We start from the raw sequence: 6,186 nt of genomic DNA on the forward strand, positions 1-6,186 counted from the left end.
CTTTATTGGGTTTTGCTGTTATTTATGGTCGCGTTTCTTTTCATTCCTTTGATCTCTTATCACACACACACACACACACACACACACACACACACACACACACACCCACAAACACACACACACACACACTGAGAGAGAAAGGTCCAGTGACGATTTGGCAGTCTACTAACTTGTTGCTCTAATTACTCACGTTTAATTTCCAGCTTGCTGCGTAAATTGAGACAGGTCACGTTATGGTCAGTGACCTACATAACGACGCTACGTTGCAAAATGTCTCAGGCAGTAATAATTCAACTCTGTCTCCTCTGACTAGAGACATAGCAGCTGCCTTGATGATACTGGCTCCTCTGCCTGTTTCAGAATCAGAGTCTGTTTGAATGGCCAAGTAAGTGTGAACACGAACAGGGAATTTGCCTCTGGCTTTTTGTTGCTCTCAATACGCAACAATACACATGAGTAAAAACGACAAAGTTGAACAAGGTAAAGAAACATTTGACTAGTATGCACAGATAAGTTTGCGTATCAAAAAGTGTGTTTGTATACACATGCATATGCATACACATATGTACATACACATGTTAATTAGGGGTCCAAGCCCGAGTCTGCAAGAACCGGCGGTAGCAAAGCTATGCCGTTCGCACAGCAGGGCTGTAGAACCCTATTGTTTTTCTACTGATTAATCTTCTTCTTCTTCTTCACTATTTTTATTATTCTTCTCCGCCTAAAACTCAGACTACAGCCTAAACCGTACATGGTGGGGGGGGTTGCCATTTTCAGGACTGGTCCCAAACTCCGCAAGGACCTCAGGTGCAACAATTCACCCACTTCCACCACTAGGTGGCGCTATAGCAGAAAAAAACTGCATTTGGCCCTAACCTGGACATTTAAAAACCATATATCCACGCGTTCCCTGGATCCAACTGAATCACATGATATAGGCCACGCCCATTTCCGCCTAAACTTTTGTGTGTGAAAAATCGCGATTTATCAAAAACCTACTTTTTCAAACTCCTCCTAGACCGTGCGACCGATTTGCACGAAATTTGGCAGGTAGCATCTCGAGATGGGCCGGACAAAAATGAATGAAAAGAATTTTGATAGGATAAAAATTGCGCATATAACATACAAACAAATTTGTGTAGCTAACTATGAAAACACCAACTTTGTCATATCTCAACCAAAATAAAGGCTATCAACGCCAAACTTTAGATTCTTGTTTGCTGTGACCCTCTGGAGGTCGCTGATGCAGTTTACGAAAATTGGTCACTAGGGGGCGCTACAAGTACAAAAAGTTTATATCTCATGAACTGCTCATCCGATTTTTACAAAATTTGATGGGTACCATCTAGGGACACTCCTGAGGCAATGTCCAGAGTGGGGTACTGAGGGGTCAAAGTGGGCGTGGCCTATGGGACCCACGTCTACATTTACTACTTACACTAACGTGAACAACTTTAAATTTACAGGGTAGATAGACAATGGGTCATGGACCACACCTACCAAAAATTACACATGTGGACCACTAGGTGGCGCTATAATGTTTTTTTGCCTTTTACTCCCACATTACACATCGCACATCAGAAATACTTACATCCACGTGTTCCTTGGATCAAGCTGAATCACATGATATAGGCCACGCCCATTTCTGCTTAAATTTTATTCCGCAATATCGCGCAATGCGCAAAACCAACTTTTTCGAACTCGTCCTAGGCCGTGCGACGGATCAGCACGAAACCTGGTACGTAGCATCTCCAGATGGGCTTGACCAAAATTTACTCAAGGAATTTTGCTACGTTAAAGTTTGCGCATTTGACAATCAAACAAATTTTCATAGCTAGCTATCACACAAGTATCATATCATATCTTGGCCAAATTAAATGTTATCAGCAAAGAACTCGAGATCATTGTTCAACATCGCACTACGATGCTCTGTACCAAATTTGGCGAAGATCGGCCTTCAGGTGGCGCTATAAGCAACGTTTATTTGTTTTGGCCAATAACTCAATGCATTTTAATGAGAAATTTGCAATTGCAATATCTCTGCCACAGTAAATGCAATCACCACGAAACTTGTGATGTTAGTTCGGCATGCTGCTCGGAGGCTCTCTACCACATTTGGCGAAGATCAGCCATTAGGGGGTGCTATAATCGACGTAGACGAATTTTGGCCCTTTTACTCAATGTTAATGACATATTTGCAATGGAAATGTACCACAGACCTTGCAGCTCACACTTCTCAATATTTACTGAGGTTTGCCTCCTACCGTTACGTTTTGGTTTTCGCTTTTGTGTACTCCTTTGGTTTTTTACAATAAACAAACCTCTTAACCCACCTGACAAAGTTGCTAAACCTTCACAGTGGACAAATGCAACTCTTTTCTCTGACTTTTTCAATCCAAAATCAACACCATTCATAGGCGCCAATGAAAATACTGAGCACCCACGTGTGCCAGACTGCCAGTAGGCTACATTCATTTACAATTAAACATTGCAGTTGGTGCTAAGTGGAGCGTCTGTCATAGTGTGATTGGTTGTGTCGGTGGCATTGATGCTTAATTTCCCACGAAGCACCCACGGAGGAAAACATAAATCGGCGCCTATGACGCCATTTGCAACAACGTGACCACCTCCCCTGCTCCTTCAACCACCACACCTGCCTCCCCCCTCCACCCTCTCGGTCACTCTCTCATTTCTCTCTGCTGTCTCCTGCGGTTAGGGGGGTTAAGAAGTTTGTTTATTGTAGAGAATTCTTAAGAATATGTGTGTAATTGTCATTTAGAATGTTGTGTGACTTAAATACAGACAGGTGTAGGGAATAATTTATTAAGTATAAGAAATGGATTTTTGTTTGAAGTTAACATTTTATTGTGTGTTAGGAAGTATTTACCACAGAAACTAAGTGCTCTATCTTTTCACCTTGAAATATATACAATGTCTCTGCTACAAGAGTCAGATATACAGTATGTATAATAAATGTAGTGTACTGTATATAGTATAGTGGGTATAGTGAGCATTTGGTGCAACGGTGTTGATGAAAATCTTCTTTAATCAGGCAGAAACCTCAAACACCTGGCTCTATGTGGGTGACTATAAGTTTGGACTGGATTGCTGAGAGAACCTGATAAATATGATAACCTGAAGTTTTTTAAATATGTCATTAGTTACTTAGCTGTTTTAAATTAAGTGGTTAAGTAGTGTATTGTTTACTAACTGTATATAGCATACATGTTTGTCAAAGTTATAAATTAGAAAACAAAAACTGTGAATATAAACGATGATGTGTCTGAGGCTGGAGCAACTGTTGCAGTGAGGACTGGACTATGATATGATCGTGAGAGTTGTGTCATATAACTCGCGTGGTTTACGCCTTGGACAGGGGGCCGGGGACAAAGCGAGACGTTTTGTTATTGACAAGCTCTTAGAGAGTGCTGATATTTTATGTATACAAGAGACTCTGTATATGCATGGAGGTGAACTGTTGACCGCTACGTTTGCGACGGCGACGTACCGCAGACGTCGCGGCTCGCGCCTCTCGACGTTTAGCGACGTTTGCCTCCCCACTGCCCGGCTTCGGGTTCCGCTTTCGCGCCCTCCCCGGGGCGTCGGGGGCGACTGGCGTGGGTGGCTTGGGCCCCGTCATAACTGCTTGCAGTTCTAGTTATGCATTTTATTTATGTTGTTGGTACTCGAGTCAACGATGTATTGGAAATGCTAGGGTTTTGTTATTAGGGCCTGAGCGCCGACATTGAATTGCTACTTTGGAATATTTGTTCTGAAAAACCACAGAGGTTTAGCGCTGTGAAGTTGGCTTGACGTTTGATATTCAGTTGATATTCGATTTTAACTTCCCCTTCGTTCGAGACCGACAACGCAATTCAGGTCAATGACGTGACCAGGGTCAAAGAAAGTCATTATTACAGAGTATCAAGAGAAAACAACTACAATTACCATCGCTAGAGATTTGTAGCCGACATAAAGCTTCATAGCACTTCATCATCTGTTCCGTCGCTAGGTTCTGTGTAAGGTACCGTTGAAAAATTACCGTTTTGGTAGATTGGCAAACAATTTTCTCTGAAGAATATTCACCAAAATTCAATGAAAGGGCCTTTTCTCATTCTCTACTTACTACATGTCATATTTTTCTCATATGTCACATGATAGAGAAACAGTATGCAATTAAAAGTTTAAAATATTCACCAAAAATCAATGAAATTAGTTTTTCTCATTCTGATTGTCCTAATACTTCCCAAACTCTCACTGCTATACTACAGGTCAGGTGTTCCTGAAATTATCATCAAATATGAAACCAGAAAAACATTCACCAAAGATATGGGAGCTGAAGTCATTTATTCATAAACAATATTCACCAAAAATAAAGCAAATTACTTCTTTCAATGAAAAAACAGTTCCCATTCTGTAGAATTACAAAATAAAATACATAGAATTGGATTACAACAGGATTGGTGGGGAACCATGAAGTGACATCCCACATGTGAAATTTGGAAAATAAAGAGGGGGCAACCAGCAACCTTGACCTTGACCAACTGCCACTTTGCTCGTTTGAAAGCCATGTCGTCTCTCTCTCTCTCATGGGTGGGCTAAATTCTCTGGGCGCAAAGCAGAGAAAGGGGAGGTAACCTTTCCCCTTATGACGTCATAAAGGGAAGATTCCTGATTGGCCCATCTGAGCTTTCATTTTCTCAAAGGCAGAGCAGGATACCCAGGGCTCGGTTTACACCTATCACCATTTCTAGCCACTGGGGGACCATAGGCAGGCTGGGGGAACTCATATTAATGTTAAAAAACCTCATAAAGTGACATTTTCATGCCATGGGACCTTTAAATGAAAATGAAGTGTAGGTCAAGCTGAAATGCACAAATAATTCAACAACTGTGTGGTAATGATAGCAGAGAGTTCACAATCAAACTCCTTTGCAGAGTGTGTAGCCTGACAAGCTGGCCCCACATCCAGATGTTGGGTCTGGGAACTCACCATTGGCTGGGCTCAATCTGAGGGGCGGGATAAACGGTTGCCTTTCAAATTCCCTCTGCACGCAATAGGATAGCACTACAACCAATCAGAGCAACGCTAGTTGATAGATTCAACTTTAAACTCTGAACACATCTTCCTTTTTTAAGAATGACTTCAGTGCCGTTCTTTGTTCTTTTCTCAAAGAAAAGCTGAACTCCAAGTCTTCCAGAAGACTGTTCCCAGCAGCAGCAGCAGCCATAAGCCCCGCCCACTGACTCTATACACGATGTGACTGGCCTGACCAGAGTTTGGTTTTTCCAGCTCACAAGCCAACAGAGAGTTGCTAGACGACCCTGGCTGCAAATTACATTTGCTGCTGCTAGGGTGGTCTAGATTTCTAGGGTAGAGAGAGTGATTTGCACTCAGACAATCTAAACATCTCTGTAACAAATTTCTTTCTGTACCTTTGATCTCCATGGCCTGTCAGAGTCTCTATAATTGTAGGTGATCTCCTCCCCTGGCCTGATGTCGGTGATGGCAAACAAACAGAGATGAGGCTGTCCTTCATCAGTGATTGCCCTCATTCTGCTGTGTAGGAGTCATCCTCTTTTGCTGCATCAACACTGAAAGACAAAAAATTAGGGTGACAAAATGTAAAAGTAGAATGACAGAAGCCCACTATCCTGAATGAATACATAAATCACCACCACAACAATAACTACTACTACAACTACTAAAATTGAGTTTGAGTTTGTTTTTCTGGAGAAAAATTAAACAAAAACTTGCAAAAGATGCTACAAATTAAGTATGACAATTTACATACCATAGTTTTTTTTTTTACATTATAGCAAAATTCAAACATGAAAACCTTCAGAGCATCATGGTACACTCTTAGCCTGTTTTCATGTTCCTGTGTGTAAGGTGACAACAGCAGTTCATCTCATTGTCAATGTTCAGACAGCCAGCTGTGGACGTCAGACCAAAACACTTTCTGTAAGAACATTAAACAAATACATGTTCAATGGTTTCCACCTCTAAAGGAACAAAAAACACAAGGATCCAAGGATACATTCGGCAGGAAATTCTGCGTATAGCATGTGATTTCTGACGGATATCCGTCCCTTCCCTCTGTCTCTGTGTTGGCGTTCTAACCTCTGGTTGATTTGTGAGGACTATGGTTAACAGCTCCTCAGATCTCTGCAGGGTAAATCCAG

The 6,186-nt window shown here is 41.7% G+C and overlaps 1 pseudogene; it reads right to left on the bottom strand.

Annotated features, from left to right (window-relative positions):
- Positions 1-6,186, bottom strand: part of LOC116048142 — a 568,688-nt pseudogene that overhangs the window by 350,312 nt on the left and 212,190 nt on the right.

The sequence above is a fragment of the Sander lucioperca genome, chromosome 4, assembly GCF_008315115.2.
Source record: "Sander lucioperca isolate FBNREF2018 chromosome 4, SLUC_FBN_1.2, whole genome shotgun sequence".
NCBI classification, from domain to species: domain Eukaryota; kingdom Metazoa; phylum Chordata; class Actinopteri; order Perciformes; family Percidae; genus Sander; species Sander lucioperca.